A 19,605-nucleotide genomic window follows, 5' to 3' on the forward strand; every position below is an offset into this window, starting at 1 on the left:
CTAAAGTCAATTGTTGTTCCAGTGGTTTATAATGATAACAAATCATGAAGGAAAAGTCGCCAAAATTGTAAAAAATTAGTAACGAAAGCAATATCGCTTCCATTCTTTATAGGAACTAATATAGATGCTATAACCATAAACTGAACATTTCATGGTTATTTGTATTTCAAACGTTATTTCAAGATTACATTAAAGTGAAAATCTTTTATAATCATCGGTTTTGACTATATTTCAGACATCTCGCCCTTTATATAATTAAATCCAAAATCAAAATTTGACCGTGACTCCCTCCTTTATTTTGAAGCTGGTCACACCCTTGATCAGCTAGTCTAGTGCAATGATCGTTCGGAGTCATTGCATGATATTAGGGTTCAATACCTATATGGTACTTTCGTGTTGCAGCAAAAGCTTTTTATTAAAATGCACAAATGAAATGGTGAAATAGAAATTCCAACATGTCATGTTATCGAAAAGGTTTAGTCCCTGCGTAACGCGTGTACCTTCATTGCGTCTCTATCCTGGTTCAAGACTATTCTAGTAATTTTATGCAGCAATAGTCGTTATTTATTAAAAATATACGAAAGAAAAGTGTTAAATATAAGTTCCAAGATTTCTTAGTATCTTAAACATTTAGCTCAAGAGAATTGCTATCGGCTGCAGGGCTCTTGACTGCGTGTACAAATTTCTTCGCCAAAATTTTTCGTTCACAATTTTAAGAAAAATTAAGTGATATTTCAACCAACCTTCTAACTGTCAGCTCTTTCTTTTCAACGATGTATAAACATTTTTCCACCATGAAACAAGATCGTTTCCACTGCAAAAGAAAGATATTTTGCTGTTTATTAATTAGATTTAATAATAATTGCCTTTCACTTCTCGAAAGTAGATCACATAGTGGAGTGGTATGACGCACTGCCTTCGGTGCATTGCTTCCGGGTTCAAAATCCATGAAACGTTTTATTGTACCAACATTTGCTTTTTCTAATATTCACAAATAAAAACGTGATGTAGAGGTCGGAAATCATTGGCTCTGAAGAAATCCGTTCGGCTTTAATACACTCATCTGCGAGTTCAAGCCCGTTCTGCCATGCCCGACAGGAATTCTGCCAAAAAATTTTTATACAAAAAGAAAATTGAATTTCACATCTCTTCACGCTCATATGATATTTTTGCATAGCAGCAACGGCTTTTTCTTAGAACGGATGCATCTGGCAATGCATGCAAGGTGTAATAAAGATCAAAAATCATTTTGCAACGGGAACATTCAGCTACAGAAAATTACTTAAGGCTGCAGCACAATTGAGCGCGGGTTCATTCTATGTTATCAAAATTGTTTCATAAAATTATGAAGAAAAAATAAAAAAGATATATCAACTTATGTTCTCGCCTTAATATATCTTTCCATCACCTTTCTTCATCATTCACCACCTTTACTCATCTTTCAGACGCTCTTGCAACTAGCACATGGACATTAGTGGACTTGGAAGAACACTCTTTCCATTAAACAAGTAAACATCAAGTAGAGAAGCCACCATACTTTTGCAGCCTGTCGAAGATGCATAAGAAAAGTTATTTAGTTTACTTGTGTAATTTAAAGTTGTATTTCTTGCAATATAAAGAAATGCCTCCGTTTTACATTAGTCTACACACAAAACAAAGAGAGAGTAGGCAAATTAGATCTCTAAAATTTTACACTCGAACCATTAATTCAATATACATGTGTATTTTGAAATAGTACAGCATGTCATTCATTGAGGGTCATATCAGATGGTCTGCTTACATCAGAAACATCATGTAAAAACAATCGATGAGTTTATGATGCTCGTTGCTCACAGAAAGTACAGAACCATTTCTAGTGACTTTAACGCAGCCGCAAATGTTTGGTCCTTCAATTGTATTGTGATAAACATCCTCCATAAACTCATGTTTATCAACATCTTAATGTTTTAAACTCATAGAATGAATAACTAATGCCTGGCTCGAACGAGCAAAATAAGCATGAACAAGAAAAGTTTTGTTTCTTTTCCTCTTTTTCTTTTACTCGGGATTTTATTTAAAACTTCTTTTGCTCTTCTCTTATCATCATGTTATTATTTTCATCATCATACAGCCAACCACTTATTGTGAAAGCTTCTACAAAAGCACAAGGTTTTTTCCAACTTTTACATTGCAAATTCTAACTTTTTTATACTGTAATTTTTTATAGTTTCTCTGAACAAAAAGAGTCGACATTTCAAAAAGTTCTCATTCCATAAGAGTAAAAGTCTTCATTCCATTTGATACGACATCTTTAAAAGTTGTCATTCCATACTCGAATGTAATCATTGTAATCAACGTAATGCAATCATATGTATTCAAACAGTCGTTATTTCTATTTAGAAAAGTCCTTATTTCACATACGACATTTGAAAAAATCATGATTTAATACTTGATTGAAGTAGACATTTTAACAATCACCAAATCATTGCAGTCGTTTATTCAAATGGTCGTCACTAAAACTGTGAATGAAATTGTGAAAAACGACGAAGTTCCAAATAAAAATTATATTCAGAAGTTAAAGCGTATTTTAAGTGTCAGTCTATGTCCTTTTACAGTTTGAGTAATATTTCTTTTACTTGACGTAAGGTACTGAAAAGAGTACAGTATATTTGCTATAGTCGAAGCGTGCGTTAACTTAGTTTATAATAGAAAAAGACACCTTTGAACATAGGTAGAATATGAACTATAAAATACACATTCATAATGTTTCATTTCAATATTGTTCAATCATACGGATTCAGAACACTGCAAATGTCAATACTAAAATGCTAGTTTTTACAAAGTAAAGAAAAAATAAGCAAGGACAAAGCAAAAGTCAGCGTGCTTTGGTGAATGGTATGGTGAAAAAATAAGGCTCTTACCATTTCTTCGAAACAAGAGTAAAAAGTAAGCAATGGCAAGGCAAAAGTTGGCAAAAATAATTTAGTTTGATAGAAGCCATTGCAGTAAGAGGTTGATGTAAAAATATAAATTGTTTAGTCAAATAATCCGGACGCCATTCAATAAAAAAATTGACTAAGGACATGCGCATCACTGCCCTGGTTTACCACATGGCAATGGATGACATTTGCCTACTTTTTTCGTCTTCTTTCATCTTCTTGAAGACATCATTGGCATGTAATGCGAAGTTTCGACATGAAAACTTCAAAAAGACAAAACCTTTGCGTTTATATTTCTTTTATCGAATTGTTTTGGTGAAAAACATTTGTTAAACATAGAGTATGTTAGTATTAATGAATTTTTCTTCAAATGCACGGAAAAAAGTCTTGATACAAGTTTGAAAGCCGCTTTCGTATGTGAAAGGTGTGGCGCCAGCGAAAGCACACTCGATGTCAGCATAAGAGTAAACGGGTTCAAGACCTGTCTGGCTTACGTAGCAGCAATTTCTCTTTATTAAAATTCATTAAAAGTAAACGATTAAATAGAAGTTCCAAAATTTTTAAGAGTCGGAAACATTTAGCTCAAAAGAAATACCCTCGGCTTCGGTGCACTTGAATGCAGGTTCAAAGCGCACTGGCTAAATTTTTCGTGAAAATTTATGAAGAAAAATTAGTTAGAAAGAATTTAAAATGCTTTGCTTTTCTTCACATCTCATCTCTCGTCTTCACATCTTTCCATTATATCTCTTTATCACTTCTCTCTATCATTCACCATCATCAACTATCGTTGAGACATCCTTCTAACTTGCACACTGACATTTGTCGATCTGTCTAAGCTTTGCATCTTTCATGGTAACGGGCAGGCTTCGAACCGGGATGTCTAGCGGAGAAGGCATGGACGGTGGCCACCATACTTTTGCTGCTGGTCGATGATGCATAACAAAAATTGGGACTTTTTACATATTTTTTGTCACGTCACAGTACAAAATTTCCATGATACTTCATGTAAGAAACATAAAACATCTACACAAATAGTACAAGTCTATTGCAATATAAAGAAATTCCAAAATTTCAGTTTATTATAGTAACAATAGGGTTAGCAAGTAAATTGCTAGAAAATCTTTTATTTTACTTTCTCTTACCATGAATTTCTATATACAAAAGTGTATTTAGAAATCCATGGTAAGATATCTCATAATTGACCTTTGCATCTGATCGTCTGTTTACAGAACAAACGTGTTTACAAATGATCAATGAATTTATGTTGCCCGTTGCTCACTAAACGCACATTATCATTTGTAGCTGTATTTACGAAGCCGCCAGTGTTCGTACTACTTCACCATTTCTAACTTTCAATAACCATCTCCAAGTTCATAATGATAAACAATCGTTTCCAACACAACTTAACGCTTATAAAAAGTGCCCAAACTTTAAGTCACAATCATCTTAATGCTTCTAACTCACAGAATGCATGACTAAGCGATTAAGATAACACATGCTTTATTTGACAGGGTGAATAAATTTCATTTAATGATTTGCATAATACCATAGAATAATGCTCCATCATCATTTGCACTTTACGTATATTTAATGAAGGAGAACTTAGCTCTTTTGTTCTAAGAAACAATAACAATTGTTTTCAGAATTAAATTTAATAGACATCCTGTAACTTGCACATACACGAACAATGAACATCAAACAATGATGTAGAACAAACACATCATGAATGTCTAACGTCATGCATAAGATATTATTCACCTCAAGTTATTGCCACTTGTAAACTACACGGCCTCATGGTAAACACTTGTTTTTTTGTAAGAAGTTGATAAACACGACTAAACAAAGAAAAGTAAAGTTGGTGCCTTATATGTAGTAGACGGCGAGTATCGTTAATTTTCTGCTAGTCACCGAAAGACGTCTATTTGACTCCAATGTGTTTGAACGTGTTGATAAAAAATGAAGATCGTCGACATCTGTGATTACAAAAAAACAAGAAATGAAAGTGTGACCTTGATTTCGAAAAGCATATGAAATACAGTTGAAAATAGAAACGCTCAATTTCAAGGAAAACCAATACACACAATGGTAGAGCGAGTGAGAAATCAAAATACACGAAAAGAAAGAAAAAGATTCGTTAGTATTTTGAAGACTACTTGGTAATACCGAAGAATTTGCAGAAAAAAGATCAATAGCAAGACAAACCATTTATCGACAATTGCAGATATCTTGCGAGAAAACAGGGTTTACAAACCAAACGAACCTCGGAAGCGATTCTCAACGAAAAATTCTCGTTGACTTTAGAAGATATCAAAGCAGAGTTGCAACGACGTCGATCATAAAGGACTATTTACCAAAACTAAACATTTGAAAGGCATGCTATTTGGATGGAAACTATCACATCGAGTACCTGCAGAGCGCATATAAGACCAGAGTTTGTACAACGTTATTAAGATAATTATACAAAATGGCATCTTATAGTTCCATCCACACAGTTCGTAGAGATGAATGTTTATCTATAAAATTGGAACGAAGAGAAACCATGGCTGAGAACAGAGGATTTAGTCTACAGTGAAATATGCTCTCTAAAGGAAGGAATTTATTCGAATCTTGACTATGTCTCCAGTCATAATAACACTTGTGAAATAATCACGACATTTTTTTTGACATCTATAATATATTATGGTGCATCAGTTCATAGAGAAGCAACAGACTACACTGATGACATACTTGTGAAGGTGCTCCTTCTGTTCATGCAGCTAGCTGTTCAGTCCTTTCCAAATAGTTATAAGCTAGTTGTCTTATACAATATTTGAAATTGCTATTTGGTGAAAAGAAATAGTAGAAGCTGATGGCCATTTTGAAATATGCTACAGTTCTATGTGCTGCGATATTATGTATAAAAATATAGATCCCATGCATGCCTGGGAACTATTAACGTATTGTTCTTCTGTGATAAAAATGACGATAAACGATTATTTCTTTCAACTCAATTTTTCTTGCTTTCTTTCTTAAATTTACCCTTATAAAGTTCTCATAAAAATCTCAACATTTTATAGATTGATACTACTATAATTTTTGGCTTATTTCATTGATTATCCCTTTACAGAATACATATTTTTTTATTTGCTGTATTAAAATGCATTATAGTAAATACAATAAATTTTCGCTATGTTTCCGTCGATCTGCGTGGTCGAGTGGTTAGATACAGGTTTCACAGGTTGAGGTGTGAGGTTCGAATCCTTCGAGGGTCAGTTGATGTTGGGCATGGTGTGATAGACATTAGACTTGCAACGAACGAGAGCCGTAAGTGTGAGAGTGATGCAGTTGGAACAGTTGAGGATGGTAATGTTGTGCACAAAGTGCGCAATTGGTATTTCTCTTGTTGAATTTTTCGAGAATGGAATGCGACACTTAGAAATAAAATCGAAAAAAATAGTGGATACCCATAAAATTTTTTGGCTGAAAAAAACTAAGTCTTTTGATCAAATTTTTCTATGACTCCCTAGTAATTAGGGAGTCATATTTTTAATAGTCAAGAACCTCAGAGCAAACAGATCGCTCTTTAACTCTCTCCTAACCTCAACCTTGCACTCAATCCTCAAGCTACAACCCATACCAGCACCGACACAGGGACGAACCAAGAACCTCGTGCATTGGAGGTCAGTCAAAGCCCGTTGAGCCAGAAGCTCAACAACGAATACTGATAGTTTTTGGGCCTATTTTGCCTTTTTCTTAAGGGAAAGACATATAAACAAATGCCAATAACATATCAATTAAACATTTCATATAGAACAGTATTTAATACTAGCCTTCAACACTTATGGCTTTAAAAATGTTTGGCAAATGCCTTCGACGACATCAATAGTGACGATAGAACTATAAACACAAAAACTTGCTTCGCATTGCTTTAAAGCAATTCATGTTTCTCACATACAGAAAGAAAGTTAGTAAAATATGAACAATGTCATACACTGTCATGAGCTGAAACACAGCAATGACGTGAATGTCCTTAGTCCATAGTTCCCATTCAAAGGCGATCGAATAATTCAGGTTCGACTTTATAATATCGACCTTATTTCTTCGAACACATTGAATGAATGGCTAAGCAAACAAGAAAATGCTTGCTTTATGAGATATAGGCTGAATAAATTTTCATTGTTAATGATTTGCGTAATACCAAAGATTTCAAAAAGTAATACCAATTCTTTTGTTTAGCAACACTACCTATTGTTCTTTTACGACTTTATTTGATAGATATCCGGTAGTTTGTTTAACTACGAACAATGAATATTAAACAATCATGTGGAACAAATACATAATAATATGCATATCACCATGCACTAAGAAAGTTATTCTCTTTATGTGTTTGGCACTTATGAAATACGGGCGTCATGGTAAGCACTTGTCTTTCGTACAAAGTTTAACAAGACTACACAGAGGAGCAAGTACAACGTGTTCAAAAGATTTGGGTTTGTGCAAAGCAAAGGAAAGTTGGTGCCTTAACAGGAGTAGGCGACGAGTATCGTTAATTTTCTGTTCATTCTCTAAAGACATCTTATTTGAATAACGATGTATTTGAAAGTGTTCATCAATAGAAAATGAAGATCGTCAACATCTGTGAATGCAACTGAACAAGAAATGGAATTAATATTCTAGAAGAAACTAGTAGAAAATGATCTCGCTAAAAACAGCTAAAGTCGATGGTCATTTTTGGTGCTTTCTTTGATAACACAAATCATAAAAGTAAAATAAACAAAACTGTAAAAATTATATAGAATCAAAAGAACTCGCGTAGAAGAAACTGTTAGAGATGTTACAAGCAAAAGCGCAAAAATTTCATGTTTATCTTCACTTTAAACTTTGTTTGAACATCATATAACAGCGTTAAGTTAATTTTTAAATTACCATCTTTAAACATGATATTTAATAAGTTATTTAACCTGTTTCTTATAATGCATGAAAGAAAAAGGTTAGATAGAAGTTCCAAAAGAATTTTGTATCGGAAACATTTAGCTCAAGAAAAATACCCTCGGCTTCGGTGCACTTGAATGCAGGTTCAAAGTGCACTGCCTAAATTTTTCGTGAAAATTTATGGAGAAAAAGTTGGAAAGAATTTTGAATTACATGATTTTCTCCACATGCACCATTATCTCTCGTCTTCACATCTTTCATCATTTCTCTTCATTTCTATTCATCACTTCTCTCTATCATTCACCATCATCAACTATCGTTAAGACTTGCACACTGATATTTGTGGATATGGTTAAGCGTTGCATCTTTCAAGGTAACAGGCAGGCTTCGAACCGGGATGGCTAGCGGAGAAGGCACAGATGGAGGCCACCATACTTTTGCTGCTGGTCGATGATGCATAACAAAATTTGGAACTTTTTACATATTTTTTGTCAAGTCACAATACAAAAGTTCCGGAATACTTCATGTAAGAAACATAAACCATGTACACATATGGTATAAGTCTATTGCAATATAAAGAAATCCCTAGGTTTTATTTTATTCTACTAACAACACGATGAGAAAGGAAAATAGATCTATTTATTTTACTTTCTCTTACCATCCATTTCTATATACAAAAGTGTATTTAGAAATCCATTGTAAGATATCTCATAATTGACCTTCGCATCTGATCGTCTGCTTACACCACAAACATGATTTACAAATGATCAATGAATTTATGTTGCCCGTTGTTCACTAAACGCACAGGATCATTTGTAGCTTTATTTACGAAGCCGCCAGTGTTCGTACTATTTCACCATTTCTAACTTTCAATAACCATCTTCAAGTTCATAATGATAAACAATCGTTTCCAACACGACTTAACGCTGATAAAATGTGCCAAAACTTTAAATCACCAACATGTTAATGCTTCAAACTCATAGAATGCATGGATAAGCGATTAAGATAACACATGCTTTATTTGATAGGGTGAATAAATTTCATTTAATGATTTGCATAATACCATAGAATAATGCTCCATCGTCATTTGCATTTTACGTATATTTAATGAAGGAGAACATAGCTCTTTTGTTTAAGACACACTAACTATTGTTTTCAGAATTAAATTCAATAGAATCCTGTAACTTGCACATACACGAACAATGAACATCAAACAATCATGTAGAACAAACACATCATGAATGCTTTACGTCATGCATAAGATATTATTCACCTAAAGTTATTGCCACTTTGTAAACTACACGGCCTCATGGTAAACACTTGTTTTTTTGTACGAAGTTGATGAACACGACTAAACAAAGAAAAGTAAAGTTGGTGCCTTATATGTAGTAGACGGCGAGTATCGTTAATTTTCTGCTAGTCACCGAAAGACGTCTATTTGACTCCAATGTGTTTGAACGTGTTGATAAAAAATGAAGATCGTCGACATCTCTGATTGCAACTGAACAAGAAATGAAAGTGACCTTGATTTCGAAAAGCTTATGAAATTTAGTTGAAAATACAAACGCTTAATTTCAAGAAAAATCAATACACACAATGGCAGAGCAAGTGAGAAATCAAAATACACGAAAAGAAAGGAAAAGATTCCTTAGTAATTTGAAGACTACTTGGTAATAGAGAAGAATTTGCAGAAAACAGATCAGTAGCAAGACAAACCATTTATCGACAATTGCAGATATCTTGCAAGAAAACAGGGTTTACCAACCAAGTGAACCTCGGAAGCGATTCTCAACGAAAAATTCTCGTTGACTTTGAAAGATATCAAAGCTGAGTTGCAACGACGTCGATCATAAAGGACTATTTACCAAAACTAAACATTTGAAAGGCATGCTATTTGGATGGAAACTATCACATCGAGTACCTGCAGAGCGCATATAAGACCAGAGTTTGTACAACGTTATTAGGATAATTATACAAAGTGGCATCTTATAACAGCTAAGTTCTTCCAATCACACAGTACTTAGAGATGAATGTTTATCTATAAATATAGAACGACAAGAAACCATGGCTGAGAAGAGAGGATTAAGTCCGCAGTGAAATTTGCTCTCTAAAGCAAGGAATTTATTCGAAACTTGACTATGTCTCCAGTCATAATAACACTTGTGAAATAATCACGACATTCTTTTTGACATCTATAATATATTATGGTGCATCAGTTCGTAGAGAAGCATCAGACTACACTGATGACATCCTTGTGAAGATGCTCCTTCCGCTCATGCAGCTAACTGTTCAGTCCTTTCCAAATAGTTATTAGCTAGTTGTCTTGTACAATATTTCAAATTGCTATTTGGGGAAAAGAAATAGTAGCTGATGGCCATTTTGAAATGTGCTACAGTTCTATGTGCTACGATATTATGTATAAAAATATAGATCCCATGCATGGCTGGGAACTATTAATGTATTGTTCTTCTGTGATAAAATGACGATAAACGATTATTTCTTTCAACTCAATTTTTCATGCTTTCTTTCTAAAATTTACCATTATTAAGTTCTCATAAAAATCTCAACATTTTATAGATTGATCCTACTATAATTTTTGATTTATTTCATTGATTAACACTTACAGAATACTTATTTTTTTATTTGCTGTATTAAAATGCATTATAGTAAATACAATAAATTTTCGATATGTCTTCGTCGATCTGCGAGGTCGAGTGGTTGTGATAGAGGTTTCTCATGTTGAGGTGTGAGGTTCGAATCCTTCGAGGGTCAGTTGATGTTGGGCATGGTGTGATAGACATTAGACTTGCAACGAACAAAGGCCGTAAGTGTGAGAGTGATGAAGTTGGAACAGTTGAGGATGGTAATGTTGTGCACAAAGTGCGCAATTGGCATTTCTCTTGTTGAATTTTTCGAGAATGGAATGCGACACTTAGAAAAAAAATCGAAAAAAATAGGGGATACCCATAAAATTTTTTGGCTGAAAAAAACTAAGTCTTTTGATCAAATTTTTCTATGACTCCCTAGAAGTTAGGGAGTCATATTTTTAATAGTCAAGAACCTCAGAGCAAACAGATCGCTCTTTAACTCTCTCCTAACCTCAACCTTGCACTCAATCCTCAAGCTACAACCCATACCAGCACCGACACAGGGACGAACCAAGAACCTCGTGCATTGGAGGTCAGTCAAAGCCCGTTGAGCCAGAAGCTCAACAACGAATACTAACAGTTTTTGGGCATATTTTGCCTTTTTCTTATTGGAAAGAGATATAAAACAACCAACAACATTGAAATTATCACCCTTTATTACTTTTGGCTTTCAGTTAAAACATGTTTGGCAAATGCCTTCTACGGCATTGATAATAATGATAGAACTTTAATTTTCCATATTTTCCATGGAAAAACATGTAAACACAACGACAACAAAAATATTGTGTTTGAAACAGACCAGCATTTATTACCTTTCATTACTAACGGCTTTCATGCCGTTAAAACATGTTTGGCAAATGCCTTCGTAGTGACGAAGCACTATAAATACAATGGTTCGGGAGGCTGTTCTCGTCAACATTGCATTCGAAGCAAATCATTTTTTCATATCGGGAAACAAGATCAATAAAGTATTCACAGTGTCAAGCATTGTCATGTGGTGAAACAGCACTATAACGCGCACGTCCTTAGCCAATCTTTCAAATTTAAAGGCATCTCGATTATTTAATATTAAGTTCGAAAAACAAACTTAGTTCTTCGAACTTGTTGAACGAATGACTAAGCAGACAAGATAATGCTGGCTTTATTTGATAGGATGAATAAATTTCAATGTTTGATAATTTGCATAATACCATAAAACAATGGTGAATTGCCATTGGCATTTTACGTATATTTATAAAAGGAACATATTTTAATTTTTCAAGTACGAACAATGAATTTTTAAACAATCATGTGGAACGAATACAGAATGATATGCATATCACCAGGCACTAAAATGTTATTCTTTTCAAGTTTTGGCACTTATGATAAACGAGGCGTCATGGTAAACACTTGTCGTTTGTACAAGGTTGAACAAGACTACACAAAGCCAACAAGTATAGCGTATTTATAAGATTATTGGCTGTGCATAGTAAAGTAGTTGGCGCTATACTCGAGTAGACGACGAGTATCGTTGGTTTTTTCTGATTAACGAAAGACTGCTCATGCAGATGTATTTGAAAAGGTTGGTAAACAATGAAGATCATCATTATACCTCATTGTTCCATTTTTAACGTTATTTGAAGATTACACATAACAGTGAAAATCTTTTATAATCATTGGTTTTTGACTATAATATTTGAGTTATTTTGCGCTTTACAAAAATTATACCATAAAGCAGAAATCATGCTTGATTTCCCTTCTTTATTTCAAGTTGAAAACACCCTTCATCAAGTAGTAAAGTTTTATACCTGTAAGGTAGCTTTGTGTTGCAGCAATCGTTGTTTATTAAAAATTCATTAAAGAAAAGTGTTAAATAAAAGTTCCAAAACAAATTGGTATCTTGAACATTTTGTTCAGGAGAAAATACTATCGGCTTCAGTGGACTGCAGGTACTAAACTCTTTGTAAAATTAAGAAAAAATAAAAGTGATATTTCAACTAACCTTCTGTATTCTGTACATCTCTTCCTTCTTTCCCCAATATTCACCACCATTCTTATCTTTCAGCCATTTCGGTAACTTGCACGTTGACTTAAGTGGACATGGTACAGCGTAGTATCCTTCGATGGGACGGATGGGGTTTGAACTGGGACATCGAGCGGAGAAGGCCAAGACAATGACCACCATACTTTTGCTACTCGTTGACGATGCTTAAAAGAATTTGGAACTTGTTTTTATAAAACTTCTTTATTAAAAATGCATAAAAGAAAAAGGTTAAATAAAAGTTCCAGAACACTTAATGCATGGAAAACATGTTGCTCAAGCGAAATACTCGTGGTTTATGTGCACTGGTCGACTGGTTCGGGACTATTCTGGATATTTTACATAACAGCAATCCTTCTTTATTAAAAATGCATAAAAGAAAAAGGTTAAATAAAAGTTCCAGACCACACAAGGCATGGAAAACATGTTGCTCAAGCGAAATACTCGTGGTTTATGTGCACTGGTCGACTGGTTCGAGACTATTCTGGATATTTTACATAGCAGCAATCCTTCTTTAAAAATGCATGAAAGAAAAAGGTTAAATAAAAGTTCCAGAACACTTAATGCATCGAAAACATGTTGCTCAAGCGAAATACTCGTGGTTTATGTGCACTGGTCGACTGGTTCGAGACTATTCTGGATATTTTATATAGCAGCAATCCTTCTTTATTAAAAATGCATGAAAGAAAAAGGTTAAATAAAAGTTCCAGAACACTTAATGCATCGAAAACATGTTGCTCAAGCGAAATACTCGTGGTTTATGTGCACTGGTCGACTGGTTCGAGACTATTCTGGATATTTTACATAGCAGCAATCCTTCTTTATTAAAAATGCATAAAAGAAAAAGGTTAAATAAAAGTTCCAGACCACACAAGGCATCGAAAACATGTTGCTCAAGCGAAATACTCGTGGTTTATGTGCACTGGTCGACTGGTTCGAGACTATTCTGGATATTTTACATAGCAGCAATCCTTCTTTATTAAAATGCATGAAAGAAAAAGGTTAAATAAAAGTTCCAGACCACACAAGGCATGGAAAACATGTTGCTCAAGCGAAATACTCGTGGTTTATGTGCACTGGTCGACTGGTTCGAGACTATTCTGGATATTTTACATAGCAGCAATCCTTCTTTATTAAAAATGCATGAAAGAAAAAGGTTAAATAAAAGTTCCAGAACACTTAATGCATCGAAAACATGTTGCTCAAGCGAAATACTCGTGGTTTATGTGCACTGGTCGACTGGTTCGAGACTATTCTGGATATTTTACATAGCAGCAATCCTTCTTTATTAAAAATGCATGAAAGAAAAAGGTTAAATAAAAGTTCCAGAACACTTAATGCATCGAAAACATGTTGCTCAAGCGAAATACTCGTGGTTTATGTGCACTGGTCGACTGGTTCGAGACTATTCTGGATATTTTACATAGCAGCAATCCTTCTTTATTAAAATGCATGAAAGAAAAAGGTTAAATAAAAGTTCCAGAACACTTAATGCATCGAAAACATGTTGCTCAAGCGAAATTCTCATGGTTTATGTGCACTGATCGACTGGTTCGAGACTATTCTGGATATTTTACATAGCAGCAATCCTTCTTTATTAAAATGCATGAAAGAAAAAGGTTAAATAAAAGTTCCAGAACACTTAATGCATCGAAAACATGTTGCTCAAGCGAAATACTCGTGGTTTATGTGCACTGGTCGACTGGTTCGAGACTATTCTGGATATTTTACATAGCAGCAATCCTTCTTTATTAAAAATGCATGAAAGAAAAAGGTTAAATAAAAGTTCCAGAACACTTAATGCATCGAAAACATGTTGCTCAAGCGAAATTCTCATGGTTTATGTGCACTGATCCACTGGTTCGAGACTATTCTGGATATTTTACATAGCAGCAATCCTTCTTTATTAAAAATGCATGAAAGAAAAAGGTTAAATAAAAGTTCCAGAACACTTAATGCATCGAAAACATGTTGCTCAAGCGAAATGCTCGTGGTTTATGTGCACTGGTCGACTGGTTCGAGACTATTCTGGATATTTTACATAGCAGCAATCCTTCTTTATTAAAATGCATGAAAGAAAAAGGTTAAATAAAAGTTCCAGAACACAATGCATCGAAAACATGTTGCTCAAGCGAAATACTCGTGGTTTATGTGCACTGGTCGACTGGTTCGAGACTATTCTGGATATTTTACATAGCAGCAATCCTTCTTTATTAAAATGCATGAAAGAAAAAGGTTAAATAAAAGTTCCAGAACACTTAATGCATCGAAAACATGTTGCTCAAGCGAAATACTCGTGGTTTATGTGCACTGGTCGACTGGTTCGAGACTATTCTGGATATTTTACATAGCAGCAATCCTTCTTTATTAAAAATGCATGAAAGAAAAAGGTTAAATAAAAGTTCCAAACCACACAAGGCATGGAAAACATGTTGCTCAAGCGAAATACTCGTGGTTTATGTGCACTGGTCGACTGGTTCGAGACTATTCTGGATCTTTTACATAGCAGCAATCCTTCTTTATTAAAATGCATAAAAGAAAAAGGTTAAATAAAAGTTCCAGAACACTTAATGCATCGAAAACATGTTGCTCAAGCGAAATACTCGTGGTTTATGTGCACTGGTCGACTGGTTCGAGACTATTCTGGATATTTTACATAGCAGCAATCCTTTTTTATTAAAAATGCATGAAAGAAAAAGGTTAAATAAAAGTTCCAGACCACACAATGCATGGAAAACATGATGCTCAAGCGTAATGCTTATGGTTTCTGTGCACTGGTCTACTGGTTCGAGACTATTCTGGATATTTTACATAGCAGCAACCTTCTTTATTAAAAAGGCATGAAAGAAAAAGGTTAAATAAAAGATCCAGAACACTTAATGCATCAAAAACATGTTGCTCAAGCGAAATACTCTTGGTTTCTGTGCACTGGTCGACTGGTTCGAGACTATTCTGGATATTTTGCATAGCAGTAATCGTTTTTTATTAGAAAGGCATGAAAGGTTAAATAAAAGTTCCAAATTTGCCTCGAGTATTGAGCATTTAGCTCAAGAGGAATATTTTCGACAACAGCAAACTCCTCTGCAGGTATAAAGCGCTTTGCCAAAACTTTTTTATAAAAATTGAAAAATATATTACTAACGGTTTTCATGTCGTTAAAACATGTTTGGCAAATGCCTTCATAGTGACGAAGCACTATAAATACAATGGTTCGCGAGGCTGTTCTTGTTGACATTGCATTCGAAGCAATTCATTTATCCACATGAAGAAACAAGATGAATAAAGTATTCACAGTGTCAAATATTGTCATGTGGTGAAACAGCACTAAGACACGCATGTCCTTAGCCAATTTTTTACATTTAAAGGCATCTCGATTATTTGATGATAAGTTCGAAAAACAAACGTAGTTCTTCGAACTTATTGAATGAATGGTTAAGCAGACAAGATAATGGTTGCTTTATTTGATAGGACGAATAAATTTCATCGTTTAATGATTTGCATAATACGACAAAACAATGGGAACATACTTCTTTGTTAAGGAACACGACCTATTGTTTTTACGATTATATCTAATATATATATCCGGTAATTTGTTCAAAACAATCATGTGGTACAAATATTGGGTAATATGCATTTTACCATTCACTAAGATGTTATTCTCTTCAGGTTTTTGGCACTTAAGAACTACGAGGCGTCCTGGTAAACACTTGTCGTTTCAAAAATGTTGAATAAAACTAGATAAAGCCAACAAGTATAACGTATTTAAAGGATTTTTGGCTGTGCAAAGCAAAATAGTTGCCGTAATAACTGGAGTAGACGACGAGTATCGTTGCTTTTCTGCTGAGTGCCGAAAGATGTCTGTTTTGATTGCAGACGTATTTGAACGTGTTGGTAAACAATAAAGATCGTTATTATGTCTGTGACCGCTACTAGACAAGAAGTGGAATTTATGATTTCGAAAAAACTTGCTAAAGTCAATTGTTGTTCCTGTGGTTTATAATGATAACAAATCACGAAGGAAAGGTCGCCAAAATTTTAAAAATTAGTAACGAAAGCAATAGCGCTTTCATTCTTTATAGGAACTAATATAGATGCTATAACCATAAACTGAACATTTCATGGTTATTTGCATTTCAAACGTTATTTCAAGATTATACTAAAGTGAGAATCCTTTTATAATCATCGGTTTTGACTATGATACTTCAGACATCTCGCCCTTTATATATTTAAATCCAAAAATCAAAAATTGACTCTGGCTCCCTCCTTTATTTTGAAGCTGAACACACCCTTGATCAGCTAGTCTAGTGCAATGATAGTTTGGTGTCACTGCATGATATTTGGGTTCAATAACTATATGGTACTTTCGTGTTGCAGCAATAGCTTTTTATATTAAAATGCCCAAATGAAAAGGTGAAATAGAAATTCCAACTTGACATGGTATCAAAAAGGCTTAGCCCCTGCGTAACGCGTGTACCTTCATATTGCGTCTGTCTCATGGTTCAAGACCATTCTAGTAATTTTATGCAGCAGTAGTAGTTATTTATTAAAACTACACGAAAGAAAAGTGTTAAATATAAGTTCCAACATTTTTAAGTATCTTGAACATTTAGCTCAAGAGAAATACTATAGGCTTCAGCGCACTTGCCTGCGGGTACGAATACCTTTGCCAAAATTTTTCATAAAAAAAATTTTAAAGAAAATAAATGAAATATTTCAATGAAAGTACTTACTTTCACATGTTTTCTATCATCTTTCTCCATCATTCAACGCCATCCGTCATCTTCAAGACACTTCTATGATATGCACGTTGACTTCAGGGGATGTAGTTAGGCGTAGAACTTTACCATGTGACAGACGAGGTACGAACTGGGACGTCGAGCGTCGAAGATAGGGCCGGTGACCACCATACTTTTGCTGCTGGTTGATGATGCATAAAAAAAATTGGAACTTTTTACATATTTTTTGTAACATAACCATACATAAACAACATGATACTTCATGTAAGAAACATGCAACGTGTCTATATATATATATATAGTTAGTATATCTTTTAAGATTTGTATTTTTGTTTTTTGTAATATAAAGACATGTCTTCCTTCCCATTTATTCTAAAAAGAACAAAAGTGCAAGAAGAGTCAGTCTTTACACTTTTACTTTCTCTTACCATGAATTGAACTATACATAATGTATAGTTGGAGATTCAAAGTAAGGTGTGTGATGACAGACCATCGTTTTGATCATTTACTTACGCCAAACATAATGTGAAAATGATTGATGAACTAAGTCAATGATAACTGTTCACCATAGATACAGAACCATATGTAACTGTATATATTCACACAGTCAGAGTTGTTCTCACAATTTAACCATCACAAATTATGAATAACCATTTTAATTTTTATAACGATATCCACAAGTTTCCAACAAGCCTCAATGTTTATCATAAGTGCCAAAACTTGAAGCCATTAAAATTTGAATGCTTCCAACTGACAAGATGCTTGACTAAGCAAATAAGATAAAGTTTGCTTTATTTAATAGGCTGCATAAATTTTATATTTAATGACTTGTGTATTACCATAAAACAATGGTTAATTGTTATTTTACGTATATTAATGAAAAGAGAACACTGTTTTTTTGTTAAAGAACACTACTTATTGTTTTTACAATTAGATTTGATAAATATCCTGTAATTTGTTCAAAACAATCATGTGGAACAAATACATTATGACATACATAGCATCATGCATAAAGATGTTATTCACTTCAAGCTTTTGGGCAGTTATGAACTATGAGGTGCCATGGTAAATACTTGTCGTTTATACAAAGTAGAACAAGACTACACAAAGCAAACAAGTGTAAAGTATTTAAAAGATTTGTGGTTGTGTAAAGCAAAGTAAATTTGGTGGTTTAACCAGAGTGGAAGTTGAGTATTGTTTACTTTTTCTTCATTACGAGAAGATGTCTCCAATTGACCAACAAATTATGGGATTTGTTTGACTTAGCAAGGAGCAAGCAGGGCAATATTTTTGAGTTTGATTAACCTGAGTAATCAACTATAAAATGTTTTATCAAAATCCGAGAGAAATAAATTTATAGTGAGTCAGTAAACGTTAGATAAGTTTGAGTTATTGGGGTTCAAGTCAGAAATGAAGAAGATTTAGGTGATGAATTATTCTTGGTGTGAAAATTATCTCGTGCCCGCCATTATTAGCCATACATGTAAACATTTGTTACCCTCTTGAAATAATGCATGTTTTTTATACTTTTTCTAACTTTTTTTCCAATTTTCTAGCATGTTCAAAAAGTTACGCAAGATCTATGATTTACGAAAATTTAGTATAGGTAATTTTATAGTTTCCGAGGGAAATTATGGATAAACACGCACGAGGGAGTTTTTTAAAGCAAGTCAAAGGAAGAGTTTGAGCCGTTAAAAATGAGCCTTAAATTGAATTTCTTACCATAATTTCACTAGAAACTATATACTAATACTTGGTAATAATATTTTTCGACATATTTCGCAGAACGCTATCTTGCTCTGGCCGAGACTGTCTCGCTTCGTAATTCAGGAATTAGTCTTTCTCTATTGCTACAAAAAAGCCTGGTTGCGTGTCCCAACTATTATAAACATTCCCCAAAAAAACATTACCTGCTTTTGTGCTTTATTCTTTGCATTGTTCTGTAATTCTCGAACTTCACACCATTGAAATTGTGGAAGTCGTTTTGCTTACAAATGCCGCCATGTTTCTTGTTGAATTGAAAAAGTAAAAACTTGAAAAGAAGCGCTTGTTTGACTTTCAGTCTTTTCAGCCAATCAGGTTACAGTATTTACAGCTTACCTACAGTTACTTGCAGCAACTGAAATTACACTTTTTTCACTGCAATTAAATAAGATAAATAAGATAAAGTAAGATTATTTACTATTTTTCTCTAATTTTTGCCATTAGGGTACGATTCATGCAAACGCGTTTCGACATTTTTGATTTTTTATTGTTACATTTTTAGATGTTTTCTTTTAAAAAGTCAGCTAATGTCAAGGAAAAAGAGTTTGATCTTAGGATACATTGAAAATCTCGTTTTTGACTTCCTTTTCATTGAATCTCTTGTCTTA

The 19,605-nt window shown here is 33.9% G+C and overlaps 1 long non-coding RNA gene across 2 annotated transcripts; it reads right to left on the reverse strand.

Annotated features, from left to right (window-relative positions):
- Positions 1-1,242: 1,242 nt before the first annotated feature.
- Positions 1,243-19,252, reverse strand: LOC124452393. 2 transcript variants are annotated; one of them, XR_006950760.1, is made up of 4 exons: positions 19,144-19,252; positions 17,228-17,414; positions 12,459-12,664; positions 1,243-1,546 (listed from the first exon to the last, which is right to left on the reverse strand). It is a non-coding gene; the product is annotated as an uncharacterized LOC124452393 (long non-coding RNA). The 2 variants fall into 2 exon arrangements; XR_006950759.1 differs by lacking the exon at positions 19,144-19,252 and having other exon boundaries at positions 17,228-17,666.
- Positions 19,253-19,605: the final 353 nt, after the last annotated feature.

The sequence above is a fragment of the Xenia sp. Carnegie-2017 genome, unplaced genomic scaffold (genome assembly GCF_021976095.1).
Source record: "Xenia sp. Carnegie-2017 unplaced genomic scaffold, XeniaSp_v1 HiC_scaffold_25, whole genome shotgun sequence".
NCBI lineage: Eukaryota > Metazoa > Cnidaria > Anthozoa > Malacalcyonacea > Xeniidae > Xenia > Xenia sp. Carnegie-2017.